At 33.0% G+C, this 16,367-nt stretch overlaps 1 long non-coding RNA gene across 6 annotated transcripts; it reads right to left on the minus strand.

Annotated features, from left to right (window-relative positions):
* Positions 1–398: 398 nt before the first annotated feature.
* Positions 399–3,193, minus strand: LOC118488138. Of its 6 annotated transcripts, none has more exons than XR_004883968.1 (7): positions 2,947–3,185; positions 2,674–2,716; positions 2,256–2,405; positions 2,010–2,174; positions 943–1,267; positions 689–760; positions 399–577 (listed from the first exon to the last, which is right to left on the minus strand). It is a non-coding gene; the product is annotated as an uncharacterized LOC118488138 (long non-coding RNA). The 6 variants fall into 6 exon arrangements; XR_004883969.1 differs by having other exon boundaries at positions 943–1,230; positions 2,947–3,184; XR_004883966.1 differs by having other exon boundaries at positions 943–2,174; positions 2,947–3,192.
* Between the last annotated feature and the right edge of the window lie 13,174 nt (positions 3,194–16,367).

Consider the following 16,367-nt stretch of genomic DNA (forward strand, 5'->3'; position numbering starts at 1 on the left):
ATTTATATTTAACCCCGTATTTTAATATCTTACGGGTTAAATGTTATGATGTTGTTGATATTATAAATAACTAGGTTATCTACCCGTGTGATACACGGGTTGAACAATATAAGTTGTATAAGATATAAAAATAAAGTTCATTAAATAAAATCAAAATAAATTAGTGTATGATAGCTTGAATATAAATGGTTCTCAGTTTTCTCTACTGATTGTGATCCAAAAAAAAACTCATATTTGCGTAAAGAAAACTTAATCCTGAACAACCAAACAAAAATGAAGGGCATTTATTAAGCAAACCTTGACTATGTTACTTGACTTGACTTCCTGAACTAAATATCTTCTTGAGTCTAAATCCTATCCCTCCTACTACATATCATTAACATAAAGTCTTTAAATTGTATGAAAAAACAGTAATATTAACTGCAGAACATATATTCAAAAATTGAAAAATTACATAAACTCTCTCAAGTAGATTTGCCATTGGCAAAACATGAGTAGACACCATGATTGCTTACAAAATGGTAGTTTTATTATCTCTCCAAAGAGGACTCAACCTATAATGGGCATCATTACCAATCTGCAACCATTGTCAATGAATTCTCTTAATCTTTTTGCAAGTCAAAGTTTGCATTTTAAAGAGATAGGGGTAATAAATCTATATATGTTTCAAAGATGTGATTTTACTTACATTTCTGATAACACCAAACATAACCAAAGCGGCTTCATTAACATCCATAATAAAACTGGTTTGTATCCCAACCTATACTTTAAATAAATCAAAAACATGTGTCAAAGTTTAGATAACCAGACAAACATAATAATAATCAAAGTTCTAATAACTATTTAACATTTAAGTTTGAATCAAAGATTAGAAATGCAATGAACATCAACATAAATATATAATTATATAATAGTAATTATCAGTCAAGTACACATAATAACCTTTCTGAATTCTTAAGGATTAGTAATGCCTTCAATTTGAACATCATCACATGGTGGCCTTATACATCAACGTTCTCAATCCTCATGAATAGACACCATTTTAAGAGTTCATATACCTTGTATACCATGGGCGTGTGTTTAATTAAATATGCTTATTGGTTACAATTTCTAGAAGCGCACACACCATACCTTACATTTTTCAATCACATCATAACAAAAGCCAACAATACATGTTTAATTGTCTTTCTTCAACACTCCATTCTAATCCCAAAACATGCCTTTCGTTATCTGTGACTCACAAAACCCAGAAACGCTTTAAGCAAACCTGGAACACCCTTTAAGTGATGGTTAGTCGCAGAAGTGAATAGACAGGCAATTTTAAGCTAAATTTGGGTTGACCAGAGACTTCCATCCAAATTTTCAAAAACGAAATAATGTTTCAATTATTTCTTTGACCAAGATGAATTAACGACACACTTTTACCCATTTGACACGTCTATTGGAAATAACTGTTACCCATTCAATCCGTCTATCAAAACTAAGTTTTATAATTCTGTGGTATGTTATAAATGATAAAAAAACCTGGCAATCAAATGGGTAAAAAACTGAGTTGAAACTAATAAATTTCTATATCCAATGAAAGACAGACGGATCGGAGAAGATATAGTTTCAGAACATTAACATCTAAACAAAAACCATTTTAATTTGGACACTAACGACGTAAACGATATGACATACAAAAGACAAAGAGATTTAATCCACTAAGAAACTAATATCAAATTATAACCTGATAAATTAGCGAATTGTGCCGATAACCGTTGAATTGATATTGATATTACCAACAAATAACAACGGTTCGCACACTAAAATTTAAGTTAATTTTGTAATTTTCTTACAATATTTTTTGCACACTGAAATTGAAGTTGATTTTGTAATTTTCTTACAATATTTTGATTACTATCACACACAAACATCAATAAAGGGGAGTGGGTAAGAATAAAAATGAATAACAAAATTAAAATTAAGCAAAAAATAAAATTATACCAGTCGTCTTTGACATGGCTAACCTTATTCTTCTTGAAAAGGGATTCAACGCCTTTTGTTATCTTAAAGACGACTTTGTGCTTATGGGCCATCATGGCAGCGAGATTCATCTTTGCACTCTCACACTTTATGCCATGATTTGCAAACTTAGTCTTGGGTTTCATGAGAAGAATGAAGATGCTCCTATCCTAACAAAGAACAAACACAAACTTAATTAAACCTAACTCAGATTAGAAGACCCAGATCAAGTAAAACAATAATAAGTATACCTTAGAAGGGATACAGCCGGCATGGTGGCAAGTAGCACCAACGACACCCCCGTTTCTCAATACAGGATGTTTTGAGCGGCGTTAATTGCTGCCGCCGCGTATCCTCCGATCACAACGACGTCGTCCACATCGGATTCAGTGGCGAATCCTCTATATGAATGAAACTATATCTTAGTAAATAAAATAAAACCTTCCTGATAATAGTCTGTTGCACTAAATAAAAAAAATAAGAAAATAACATTAATACTACAAATTCATCAAATCAAAGTTAATAATATATCTTTCCACCTCTATACAAGATTAACCGATTAAAAAAAAAAGTTGGATCCATACAAACTCACATTTAAAATCATGAAAGAACAAAACAATATATACGTATTTCTATGTATATATGTATATATACAGTATTCAAACTTACCCAAAAACAAAATCTTGAAAACCGAGTACTATTCCAGAATCAGCTGCACAAGAACACCATAGTTTTCATCATCATTCCCCTTTAAAATCTTTCTCTTTGTGGAGTATTATATGATATTTCGAGAAAAATAAGGCGTATTGCAAGTTAGAAAACGGATACAGCCGGGAAATTGAATAGCAGAGCAGATACGATTCAAATCGATATATGAAGAATTGGGGTTTGTGGGTTTGTGGCACCACAAAAACGATGTTTGACAATAAATCGAACACTAACCTCTTAGAATTAGGGTTTGCGGTATAAAATCACACTGTCGAGTTGAGTTTCCAGAACCGTCATGCGAGAATGATGGATGAGGAGTTTGGAAACTGTTAATTGTTGAGTAGCAGCATGTTGGGAAATCTTGAACTTTGCCTCTGAGACTATGAGGGAAGATGGATAGTTTGAGATTAGGGTCTGTGAGAAGTCTCTTGAAAAAACCTAATGAGGCGCAAATTATGCTAATTAAAAATAGATTCCGGTAATAGATGTTTGGGGCACCGCTTGTGACCCGAAGTAAAGCCCGAGCATAATGAGCGGGAAAAAAACATGAGGAGCCCTCAGAACATGACATGTGTCCCATCAGAGGTTTCTTTTATTATATTAGTAAGATATTTATGATGAAAATGTAACTTTATATTTTAAGGAATTTAATTTTTATAAACTATTTTGTATAAATTTTCTTTATTATTAACTATACAAAGTTACATTTATATAATATGTGTAATATACGGAGTTTTTAAAGATATAACTTTTTTATCATTTGCTATGTAAAATTAGATTTATTCAACACGTATAATACATGAGGTTTTTTAAGGATATAATTTTTTTATTATTTGGTAGATTTTTCAACCCGTCTATACACGGGTTTTTTAAAGATACGACGTTTTTAGTATTTAATATACAAAATTACATTTATTTAATCTGTGTAATACACATGTTTTTTAAAGATATAACTCTTTTTTAGATCTATTCAACACGTATAATATAGGGGTTTTTAAGAATGTAATTTTTTATTATTTGGTAGATTTATTCAACCCGATTATACACGGGTTTTTTAAAGATACGACGTCTTTAGTATTTAGTATACAAAATTACATTTATTTAATCTGTGTAATACACATGATTTTTAAAGATATAACTTTTTTTATTATTTGATATATAAAATTATATTTATTTAACCCGTACAATATACGGGGTTCATAAAGATATAACTTTTTATTATTTAATAATATAAAATTACATTTTTTCAACCCGTGTAATACACGGGGTTCTAACCTAGTATATATATATATATATATATATATATATATATAATATATAAGGTAGAGGATCCTGTAAAAAGTCCAACTTTTGTGAGAAATGTGAGAAATAATTTGGGAATGACAAGTGTCCCTTATCTTAATTAATTCAAAAGGGTATATTAGTAATTGTCCATTCCTATCAATTAATTGATTTCCAAAGATAACTGCCAAAAATATTAGGTGATATATTAGGGATGTGATTCGAATTCGATTTGTTCTATACATTTAATTGTTTACGGTAAGTTCTTGTTGTAGTGTTAATTCCCCAGTCAATATTGTTATATTATGTACAGGTATCTTTAATCTCCTTTTCATAGTGTTTTATCCCCATCAATAGTGTTTTATTCTGTATAGTGTCTTACAGTAAACAGATAGTGTTAAATCTTTCTATAGTGTTTTATCATGTAATATACTACCAATAGTGCTTTATTCTGTATAGTGTCTTACAGTAAACAGATAATGTTATATCTTCCTATAGTGTTTTATCATGTAATATACTGTTCCTTTTCATAGTGTTTTATCCCCCATCAACAGTGTTTTATTTATGTATAGTGTCTTACAGTAAACAGATAGTGTTATATCTTCCTATAGTGTTTTATCATGTAATATACTGTTCTTTATAGTGTTATAACAAGTTGTTGTGAAGGAAATCGAAGAATTTATTTCAGTACGAGAAATTCGCTGATTTTTTAGGAGATTGATGGGGGTTTTGAAACAGTTACCATAAATTCGCTGATTTATAGGAGATTGATGGGGATTTTGAAACGGTTACCATATTTGAAACGTTGGAAAAGTCACTATTACCCTTTAATTTTACATAAGGTCCTTCTAATTAAAACACAATTTACATTTTATACCCTATTGATCTCAACCATTAGATCAAATATCCAATGGTTTAAAACACTTCTTACCCTTCTCACATTTTAGACACTTTTTACCATATCCCTACCCTAATATATAATATAATATATATAATATAATATCTCTACAGTGGAAGCTGCATGCAAGCCCAGTAAGAAGAAGTAGTTTGTATTTTGTATCTTGGGCCAACTAAGCGGATCTTCAAATTCACCTTCAGCTTGACGTCTTGGATTGGATTACACCGCAGGCCGATCAATGTTTAATATCATGGTAAACTTGAGTTATTATTGAACTTTCATTTGTATGAGTTCTCCCACCTCATGACTTTTCCATCATATGGAAGACATGTATTTTTTTAGGAATAATAGATAGGGAAAAAGGTGAATTAATTCTAACATAAAAGACATGAATTTATCCAGAAAAACAATCACACGTGAACAAAGCTGTTACGCAAAAGTTGATTTGTGTATGACATCAGTGAAGGAGTTTGAACGAAAAATCAATCGAGGCCGGACTCTTAAAACCAAATCAATAGGATCGGACTCTTAAAACCAAATCAATGGGGTCGGACTCTTAAAAAATCCAATATTTTACGCTACAAATAAAAAATCAAAAATTTTCGGTAAAACTAACACTACGAGCGAATAATTAGTGGGGGCGAGGGCACCCCCAGGCCACCAAGAACCTCCGCCACTATATGTATGAGAGAATGTAATGCACATACAACACGACCATACACTTCATGATATTAACTTTAATAAGCAAACGAAAGTAAACCAATGTTTTCAAACCCGGACCGAACCGGCCAGACCGGGAACCGGAGATTGAGCCGGTCCGGGTCATGGTACCGGGCCGGAAATGCATTGAACCGAAGTTGAACCGGTGACCCGACGGTTGGACCGGGAAACCGGCTGGTCGGACCGGTTTTGGAAGGGTTGGACCGGTTTTTTATATATTTTTTCAGATTTAACCCTATTGATTTTTATAATATTTACGATACCTTCCGGTTCTTACGTCTGGTCCGACCAGTTGAACCATTGAACTAGTAAGAAGACCGATTCAACGTCCAATCCAGTTCTGAAAACATTCAACTAAACACATGACCAAAAATTCTCATATCACATATGTGTGAAGTTGTCATGTCGTGGCCTTATTAGGTATAGCACACAAAAAATTGGTCGTGATTTTCTCTTAAATAATTGTGTTAGCCAATTCTCTTTCCATTTGTGACAATTTTTTTTTCAAATTAGCAATCTCATATTTTGGTAGATTTTATGATTTAATATTTTGTCAGTTACATGTTCCAAATTGATTACAAGTAGGATTTCGACCCGCCGCAATACGACGGGGATTCTTTAGTTATAACTAAGTCGATCTAGGATCCGTACGTTATGTTAAACCTGTCAAACGGGGAAAAAATACACGATGTAAAAACGTTCACCCAGACACGCACGTTGCGTCGTGTTAACTCGCAAAATTTAGAACGAAACGTAAAAACGTTAAACCAAAGACGCACGTTACGATGTGTTAAGTCACAAAATTCAGAACCAAGCATAAAGCGAAAATTTTGCGGAAAATGAAAACTACTATAAAGGACTAAAGTTGAAAGTAAAAAAAGTTATGAGGATAGATTGCAAAAGATAAAAAAGTTTTGGGTTAAAAGTTAAAAAAAAACAAATAGTTTTGAGTTAAAAATAATTTATGAACTACCTTTGGGTGGAATGTAAAAAAAAAATCAATTTTTTTTTGGAAAACCCCCAAAGCCAAGGTTACAACAACCTTATGCATAACTATTTTTTCTTTGAAAACCCCCCAAAGCACACCCCGCGTTGCGGCAGGGTGTAAAACGGTGTGAAATAGTACTAATGCCACACAACCGTCATCGACCACCAACATTGACTCGACCCAGGATATGCGTGCTGCGACGAACCTGTCAACATGAAAAAATAGAGGTAAAAACGTTCAACCACACATGCACGTTGCGCCGTGTTAACTTGCAAAATTTGAAACAAAACATAAAAAAGTTGAACCACAGTCGTACGTTGCGTCGTATTAATTCGAAAAATTTAGAACTATACGTAAAACGAAAATTTGCGAAAGATGAAAACTAAAAGCGATAAAAGTTGTGAAATTATAAATTGCAAATAATGAAAGTTTTGTGTTAAAGTTAAAAAACAAATTGTCACACCCCCCCAACTACCACCTAGGGAGTGTCCCTGATAGGCGTGTGTCGTACCAACATTGAGCCACTAATTACATGGAACCCATACATGTTTCAAAATAAAGTTCTCAATTATTAATAAAAATACCATCAACAAATTAAGTGAAAACCAAAGTGTTCAGCGGAAGCAAAGTTAAACAGTTTCAAAACCAAAATATAGTATCAAGAAATCAGTAATACGAATCCATCCAGTCGACCTATGACCACTCATGCTTCTCCAGACGGCAAGATCCAACGCTAGATATCTAACGACCTACAAGCATGCAAACAAGTGTGTCAGACTACGCTGGTGAGTTCAAAGTTTTGTTACCGAGTTTAGTTTACCAGATACATGTATAAAACAGTTTAACAATTTGATTTGATGTTGTTATTAACTCGATTACCGTATGTGGCGACTATAAGTGAATGCCCAACCCCAATGCCTCCATTTAGGCATTGGTCATGAGGTCAAGGTATCAAACAACCTTGAATAGATGTAAGGGGTCTTATATGTACACGATGTGAATGCCCAACCCCAATGCCTCTAACTAGGCATTGGTCATGAAGTCCAGGTAATTAGTTCACGCCCGTCCTTTCGGCCCGGTGTGAGGGTGCCAAACCTAATAGCGCTATCAACTAAATACCTCGTTGCTTCTTCAGCAACACGGTAGATGTATGGGGTCTTACATGATTTATACTGTGTTTCAATAACCAACATCCCAAATAAACAGTTTACCCAGTATTCCCTTTAGAAACGTTTACCAGATGTCCCAAACCACCGGGACGCATGCTTAGAAAAGTGCAGTGAACTCACCTTTGATATGCTCGGTTAGACTAAATACTCATTAAACAGTTGATCAATCAAATCCGGAATAAAGGGTGCACAACACTAGGAACTTCGATGAAGAAAGGGGGGAAAGGATATGCCTACTGTCGCGATCAGGGAAGGGGGTAGGGTTTGTGAGTTTATTACTTAATCAACAACATTATTACGTATACATAAATAATACATGTTTGGGGCGGTTCAAACTTTGGCCGATAATGGGCTCCAGCTCATTTAATTGGGCTGCCAAAACCAATGATAAGGCTGCCCATTACTCGGTTATGTTTTTCAACCCACACATTTATAATTCCCACTGACTAAGTGTGGTCTATCCTACATATACATGCAAAGCCCAGATTAGTGGTTGCGGCCCAGCTATCACAACCGGCCCAAGTGAGTCATATTCATTATATGTTGTAGTTTCATTGTACGTTCAGTAGAATAGCTTCCCTAATCCCTCTAAAGGGTCAAGTATTAGAACATCAAGTTTCACTCCAATTAATTAAACATAAAGTTTGGGTCGCTAGACATGATTGGGTTTTCCTTGGGCTTCGAGAAGACGTGGCCCAAACTACTCGCGGCCCACAACGCAATCAGTTATCAGTTATCACATACGTTTAAGGTTAACACAAAACATTTAACGTGTCTAATTCAAGCAATGCACAATGAAAGGAATAATGAGGATTTAGAATCGCTAAGTTAAACGACGCTAACCTTGAAAGTTCGGGTTGTCACACAAATTGTGTAGGGTTAAATGTGCAAAAGGCAAAAATCTTTGGACTAAAAATAAAAAAATCAAGTTTTTTTATGAAAAACTCATAAAGCACAATGTACAAGTTCTATTGCATGTTTTTGTTGCTTCTTTATAGTAGTTTTAATTTTAATTTAATTGTTATTGGGAAAAAAACCTTTACCTAAAGATGAGTTTTTTTTTTTCCTAAAAGGGTGTTGATGGAAAAAATATTTACCAAAATGGGTGATTTGAAAAATATTTACTAAAATGGATGTCATTCTTTTATTTCTTTATTTTTAACTATCTATCATTATTTTCTTCTTTTTTTTAATCATTCAATCACACGATTACTAAATAAGTATATGTTCAATTCTTATTTTTCAAATTGTTATTTTCAGTCGACATAAATATATGAATGCTCTGAGTTTGGTATTAAAATTAATATTTTGAGTAAAAGTAGATTTCATATCCTTCTTTTTTTTTTTTAGTCAGGCAATTTTGAGTCACCTTCTTTGCTATCAATTTCTTTTGAAGAAGCTTATAATAATACGATCCATAAGAATGGTTCATCATTGTATCTTTAATCACTATAGTTGCTTTCGATAATGTTGTTTTAAGATAAGTTATACTTTGTATCGAAAACAACTGTTTTAGTAGTTCTATTATCAGATACAGTTTTATTATAATTTTTCTTTAATTTTTTTAAATGTGTTCTAATAATTTTTTAGTTAAACATTATATATTTTTTAAAGAAAACATTTATATAAGAATTAAAAAAAAATCCATTTATAAAATTTCATGAAACATACAAAATGTTTTTTTTTTTTAATTTTAAGAGAAACTTTTAATTAATTCTTCTTAAATAACATATTTTTAAAAGGAAATTATTTTTACCCAATAAAATTAGGAGAGAGAAAAAATAACTATTTAAAAAACACATATTTTGGTAAATATTTTTCAAAGTACCCATTTTGGTAAATAAGTTTTTCCATAACACCCTTTTGGGAAAAAAAACTCACCTAAAGACTGTCTAAAGAGACTAAAATACTTTTAATATCACTTTGTTAAAGTTTAAACGAAGTACGCAAGAATGCAAGATATTAGTTGTCAACGCATAAGAGGATGTTGGTTTGGATTATTGTGTGGATTTGGTAATACGTATATTTTATGTGTGGTTGATTGGAGTTGTGGATTAAGTCGTTTGCTACCTTCCAAATCCATTAGAATTCTGTTGTCTAAACTTTAAGGTGACATGTGTTTGTTTTTTGGAATTATTATTATAATATTGGAATGGGAATGAGTATGAGTTTAGATTGATGCTATTGTTTGGTTTAGTGGGTGAGTTTATTTAGGTATCAGATTTTGGGAGGGGTTTGAATCTATGAGTTTGATTGTCATGTTTTAATTAATTCCTATATGTCGACCAACCAAAATACGGTATCAATCAGGGCCGTCTTTGAGAGAGTGCGGGGTGGACGACGTCTCAGGAACTAGTCTTCCTGAGGGCCCAGATACCTATTTTTATTAAAATTTTATTATATATATACTGAATGAATGAATAAGCTAATAAGAATACCGTAAATGAGTGAAATGATATAAATAAAACAAGCAGGGCCGTCCTTGAGAATCCCTAAGAATTTTAAGGCCTTGTGCGAGTTGAAAAAATGGGCCCCTACATATAAACTTATTTGTATAAAATCAGTAATAAGACGATAGTTGTAATAACTATAAAAAAAAATTGTAGCAAAATGATCTATGTTCAATTGTTAAACGAATCATATGATGTTCTCCATTTGTGTTCAACTAATGAATAAGTTGCCATGGTCCAACAACAATTTGCATATCTCAAAGTCCACGATTAGCAACCAAAATTTTAATATGCACATCATATGTTCTAATCAAAATATAGGATTCGACTATTATCTAAAAAAAATGGTATAAAGATGAGCACAATTAGTTTTAGAATGGTTTATCAGTTGTCACAATTATCCACGTTCATGGATTAAATACACATATCAAATTAGCATCAATTAAAACAATAAATCCAAGTTTTATGTTACAAACAAGCTAATACACCTAAAATTGGTTTCAACACCCTCAAGACAAGCAAAAATTAACCAACACTTAAATATTTCCAGCAAAAAGAAGTATAATATGTATAAACATATTCATATTAGTTTTATAACATGAACTTTTCACAAAAAAATAAATAGAGCTTATAAACTATATATCAAGCTCTACTTCGTTTATAATGTAAATGGTTAGATGAGAAATGAACAAGTAAAAAAACTTACAATTCAAAAAAGAAAACATGTAAACTCTTTTTTTATGTACATGTTTAAATGAGAAAATAAACTTACACAATTAAACAAGAAAATATGTAAAATTTATTATGTAAATGGCTAAATGAGAAACTAAAGACTAAAAATTAAGCTTTATGTGACCTTTCACCTTATTAATAAGCTTTATGGGGCCCAAGCTGAATCAGCCCCTTGAGGCCCAAAAAAAATATGGAGCAACTGAAAGAAAAATAAAAAAGAAAACACGCTGCTAGTGGGAATCGAACTCGAAACGGGCCCATCCATATAGAAGTGCTGCTTCCATTCGGCCAAAAGGAGAATCCATATCTCTATATTATACGATAGCTTTATATATAAAATAAAGAGATGTCAATTTTGGGCTCCTCAATGGTTTGGGCCCTGTGCAGTGGAACCTCCTGCACAGGCCCAAAACCGGCTCTGAAAACAAGCCTTCTTATATGACTCTAGCCCAAATCCAACATAATATGTTGTGAGCCTCAACCACATAAACAATCATATTATTTGATCCATGACAAAAATCAATTCTATTATATGCATTAATTCTATTATAAATTTCAAATTTTCTTCTGAACTTGATATGATTAAATTATAACTTGTTATTATTTTTTTTAAATGTTACTTCTTAATATTTGATGTTTTCTGAAAGAGCTGGTTGAACCTATATAAGAGACATTTTCATATCTATACATAGTACTTGTTTTGTCTTTGGGTTCATAACAATTATTGTCGCATTATAGTCTATGGCCTTTTTACACATGAGTTATTGGCGTTATATTATAGGGGCCCAATTTGTTTTCTCGCCCTGGGCCCAAATTTTTTTCGAGAATTTCGAAGACGACCCTGGTATCAATTCCATTCGCTTATTTCTAAACTCATCAATTAAACATACTTAAGGTTATCAATGATCGGTTGGACACTGTCTTGTGCATGTCTTATGTAACAATCCTTTTTCCCTCCTTCCGCAGACATCTTTCTGTTTATCTCTCCTCTTATTACAAAACTTGAAAGCGTCCCTTATGGACCATTTGTGGCAACGAACGTTAGTTTCTCTATCAACTAATCCTTCACATTAGTCGTCTGTAAACTATGCTATATAAGTTAAACGTACGCGCATAGGCAGCATCGGGTGGTCGATGTGACAACCGGCAAAATTAATGGTAAATTCGTACAACTTAACAACTAATTATACGATAAATTGCATTCATTCATGGCTTAATTTGTCCATGGTTAGGTCATACAAGTCTAAGCATTCGTAGGACATGGTTAAACTTTACAATTTGGTATTGTCACATTCGTCGCGTCACGAGAAAACGATAAACTATGTCCTAATATGTTGGCAAAAAATGCTGAAAACACTATTCACCTGAACACACTATTCATGCCAGCAAGTTCTGAAAAACTGTCTAAACGATCAACGAACTATATGAAAGCATATCATCGTTGAAATATGAACAAAAACCCCTAATTAGGGGCACAAAATGCAAAAACACTTTAACTTTTCGGAAGATGCTTATATTTATGAATCGTTCAATCTGCACTAAAACGAACAATAATATTTGTCCGCAAACACAAAAGTTCGGCATTTACAATGTCCACAAGGGTTGTAGATAATGCTAAACGTCATAAATAACTTTGATGTTAACAAATAATCATTCGAGGCATTGCTCCCGGTATTACGACGCATCTTTCTCGTATTGTCCGAGTTTGAACCGTCGAATGAACTAGTGTTATTTTTATCATCCTAACACCAAAGTTTCTAACTTAGTGAACTAGTTAAGACTAGTTACTACCCTAAACTACCATTAATGGCCTAATGGTGCAAGAATTCCATTAATTACATAAATATCTATATATGAGAATTATGTGCACATGTTATATTTTATAAAAGTTCTTTTATAAATAACTTACACTTTAACCCCCCCCCCCTATGTGGGTCCCACAAGCATAACCTACATGTTTATGAAGATCTTGGAAAGGTGTGGTCTAGAAAGATCACCTTTGACTTGTGAGATTTTGGAAGGTTATAACACTACTTCTTTCACTCATTACCATCATTTACAACATTCAAGAAAAAAAAACACAAGAAACCTTCTCCTTTCTCCTTCTTATTTATGGCCCAACACACGCACACACATATATCTTCCATTTTGTTCAATCTAAAACCTATAACACAAGCCTCATACAACCCTTGAAGATGAACTAGAGTGATTCAAGACAAGGGAGCTTTGGAGGATCAATTTTCTCATCTTTGGAAGCTTTAAGTTTTTCCTATTCTCTTCATCTTCTTCATCCTAGATCTTCCCTAGACTTAGAGCTTGTTGTAAGATGATCTAAACTCATATTTATGCTTCTAATACTTAGTTGATTATAGAAGTACACGAGCTATCTCGTGCTGAATTGTTGCAAGTCTCCCGGTGATATCCATAATGTTTGTTTTTGGACATTGATCATCTTGAAGCTCACTAAACAAATACAACCCTAAATTAAACAAGATAATCTAACTTAACTATGTGTTGTCTTGTTATTCTTGATGTTAGTTTACTGTAGAATATGTTAGATTTAAAAGATCTTGCATGATTATACTTAAAAATGTGATCTAAACATAAAGTTGTTTAGATCTAGCAAGATCACCATCTTGGAAATTCATGAACTTTAAAACTAGTCTTGAAAATGGTTCTTTAAAAATATAGAGTTATCAAGAAACCAAAAATATGTTTTTTCTTAAATGATGATCTTGAAAATGCAAGCTTAAGTAGTTTACAAAAACTTGTTAAAATGAAAGATGAGCATAAAAAGTATGGTTATTTTTAGTAGTCTTGGTAAATATATACATAAGTTCATGAAACTTGAAGATGTGTTTATGTGTTTATGCATGAAATGGATGATTTGGAACTTGATTTGAGATTAATAATGATTATGGGACTTAAACATGGTTTAAAATACGCTTTGAAAACGTGAAAAACGCCATAGTTTAGGGGAAACTATGTCGAAATTTTCTAAAATCCTAATAGCTATTAAGGTGTAATTAAAGGGAGATTAACAAGACCAAACGTGATTAGCGACCTTAATCATGATTTGGCAAGTTATAATGGAAATGTTTAAGTCCTAAACTCCTAAAGGTTTTCTTAAACACTTATATATTTTCATAAGTTAAAAGAATGGAAATGATATATATATATATATATATATATATATATATATATATATAATTTTAGGATGAATTATATATATTTAGAATACTCCACTTGGTGTGTGTAAATACTTGTGTCTTTGTATGTATGTACTAGAAGCTAGGAGGATACTAACCAAACACAAATACACCATACATGAAGACCACCTAAATACATAAAGGTATAAATACGGACATGAACCTTCATGTATATATATGTATACATGAGAATTTATTACACAAAATATACACACATGTAACATACGTATGTTATATCTCTAGGCGTGATGCGGACAACGGACAATCGGACATCGGACAAACCGTCAGGTAAATATATATATATTGACAAAATAATATATATCCAAAACCAACAAGAAATCTAATATAAGCACCATAACGAAATAAATACGTTGTCATCGGCAACGATCGCCTTTAGCGTCATGACAAGGAGCGTACACATTTTACCAACGACATTTGGCCACTCTCGATGCGAAAATATATATTAACGGTTACTACGACGAACTCTAAAAATAATATAATTTTTAGACTTTGAACAATATATATTTCAGGACTCCTAAATTCCGTAAGGTATAAAATAAATAACCACTAAGTGTAACTACATAAGTATACAAGTATGCTAATACGTATGAGAATACATACAATAATACACTTGGTAAAATTGCAAGAATACAAGAAATGTACATGTATACAAATACGTATAAGTACAACATAAATACCAATGTTGAAATATACAAGTACAAGTACATACACGGTATATGTATACGTATAAGATACGCAAGTACATAGTAATGTACTCGAATACACTTGTTGAAGTGTACACTCACAAAGAATACAATACATGTACATTAACGTAAATGCGATGTTAAAAATAAATATTTTTAACTATTATATCTAGAAAAGATATACCTATATATTTGTGAAACAAATATACACACTTGAACCGAATGCATTTATACATGTGAACGAGGTTCACTAAACCTAAAAGATGTATTTGAAGAATATATATGACACGTAACGAACGTATACAGTGCGTGGCACGTAGACGCTAATGGGATAGGCCCACTCACACCGTGTGGATCACAGAGACTCAAATGGGCTAGGCCCATTCTTACTTGTGCGAGGCACAAAGACACCCATGGGCTAGGCCCACTTATACCGTGTGAGACACGGAGACTCAAATGGGCTAGGCCCATTCTCATTTATGCGAGGCACAAAGATTCTCGTGGGCTAGGCCCACTTATTCTCGTGCGAGGCACGAAGACTCACGGAGAATGAGGCTCGCTAGTACGCAAGGGTTCCAAATATATAACAAATACAAATACAATAACGTTCAAGGTGAGCAACGTGTACACGGTTTAATAGAGACCCAAGTGTCTAATGGGTTAGAACACTTATAGGTTGACTCACGCATTGGATACCCTGCTTGCTAACACATATTAGTTCCAGACGCAATAATGTGAGTTCATGTCCCCCTTTTTCTTTAAAACGTTTTCGGTTTTATAACTCCCGGGGGAATACATGTCACTGTGGTATGGTTAAGCTATGGTATGAAACATTTGGATCATGTGCGAATAGGGTCTCTCTTAAGCGCCATTAATCTTGTATAATACCAAGGAACAAAAGGGGTAGATCTATCGTGTCACACCCTCAAATTTCCACATGCGGAGTACTACCGCGAGGCGTGTGACTGACCAGGATCATGCCACCAATCATATTGAACAATCATAACAGTTAAACAGTTCTACCAATAACAAATATGATTAGTGACTAATAAAGTCTAAGTCCATAGTTTTAAGTTCTAAAACAACGTTTGAGATAACAGCGGAAGCATATGTCAGACAGTTGGAAATAAAAGTTTAAAGTTCATGGTTGTTATAAAAAGACCCAACACGGGTTAGCATGTCCACTACACTCCCAAGCTGCAAGCTACAACAATCACTGAGTACCTACAAAGCATGCAATAGGGTGTTAACATAAAGTTGGCGAGTTCACGAGTTGTCCAGTTTTAATTCCATAAAACTTGTTTAAGTAGTTAAGTTACTTATTTATATCATGTCATGGAGAGCTACCCCATATGTAAGCTACTAAACTGCGTAATACCGAATACTCTGCGACCTCATGTTTGTTTGCCCCGTTTTGTTAATGTCTATCATTATTGATGGTTTTGCCTGAGTCTATTAGTTCACGACCGATCCTCTCCAGGGACGGTGTGAGGTTGGTGAGACC

Source organism: Helianthus annuus, chromosome 16 (assembly GCF_002127325.2).
Source record: "Helianthus annuus cultivar XRQ/B chromosome 16, HanXRQr2.0-SUNRISE, whole genome shotgun sequence".
Lineage (NCBI taxonomy): Eukaryota > Viridiplantae > Streptophyta > Magnoliopsida > Asterales > Asteraceae > Helianthus > Helianthus annuus.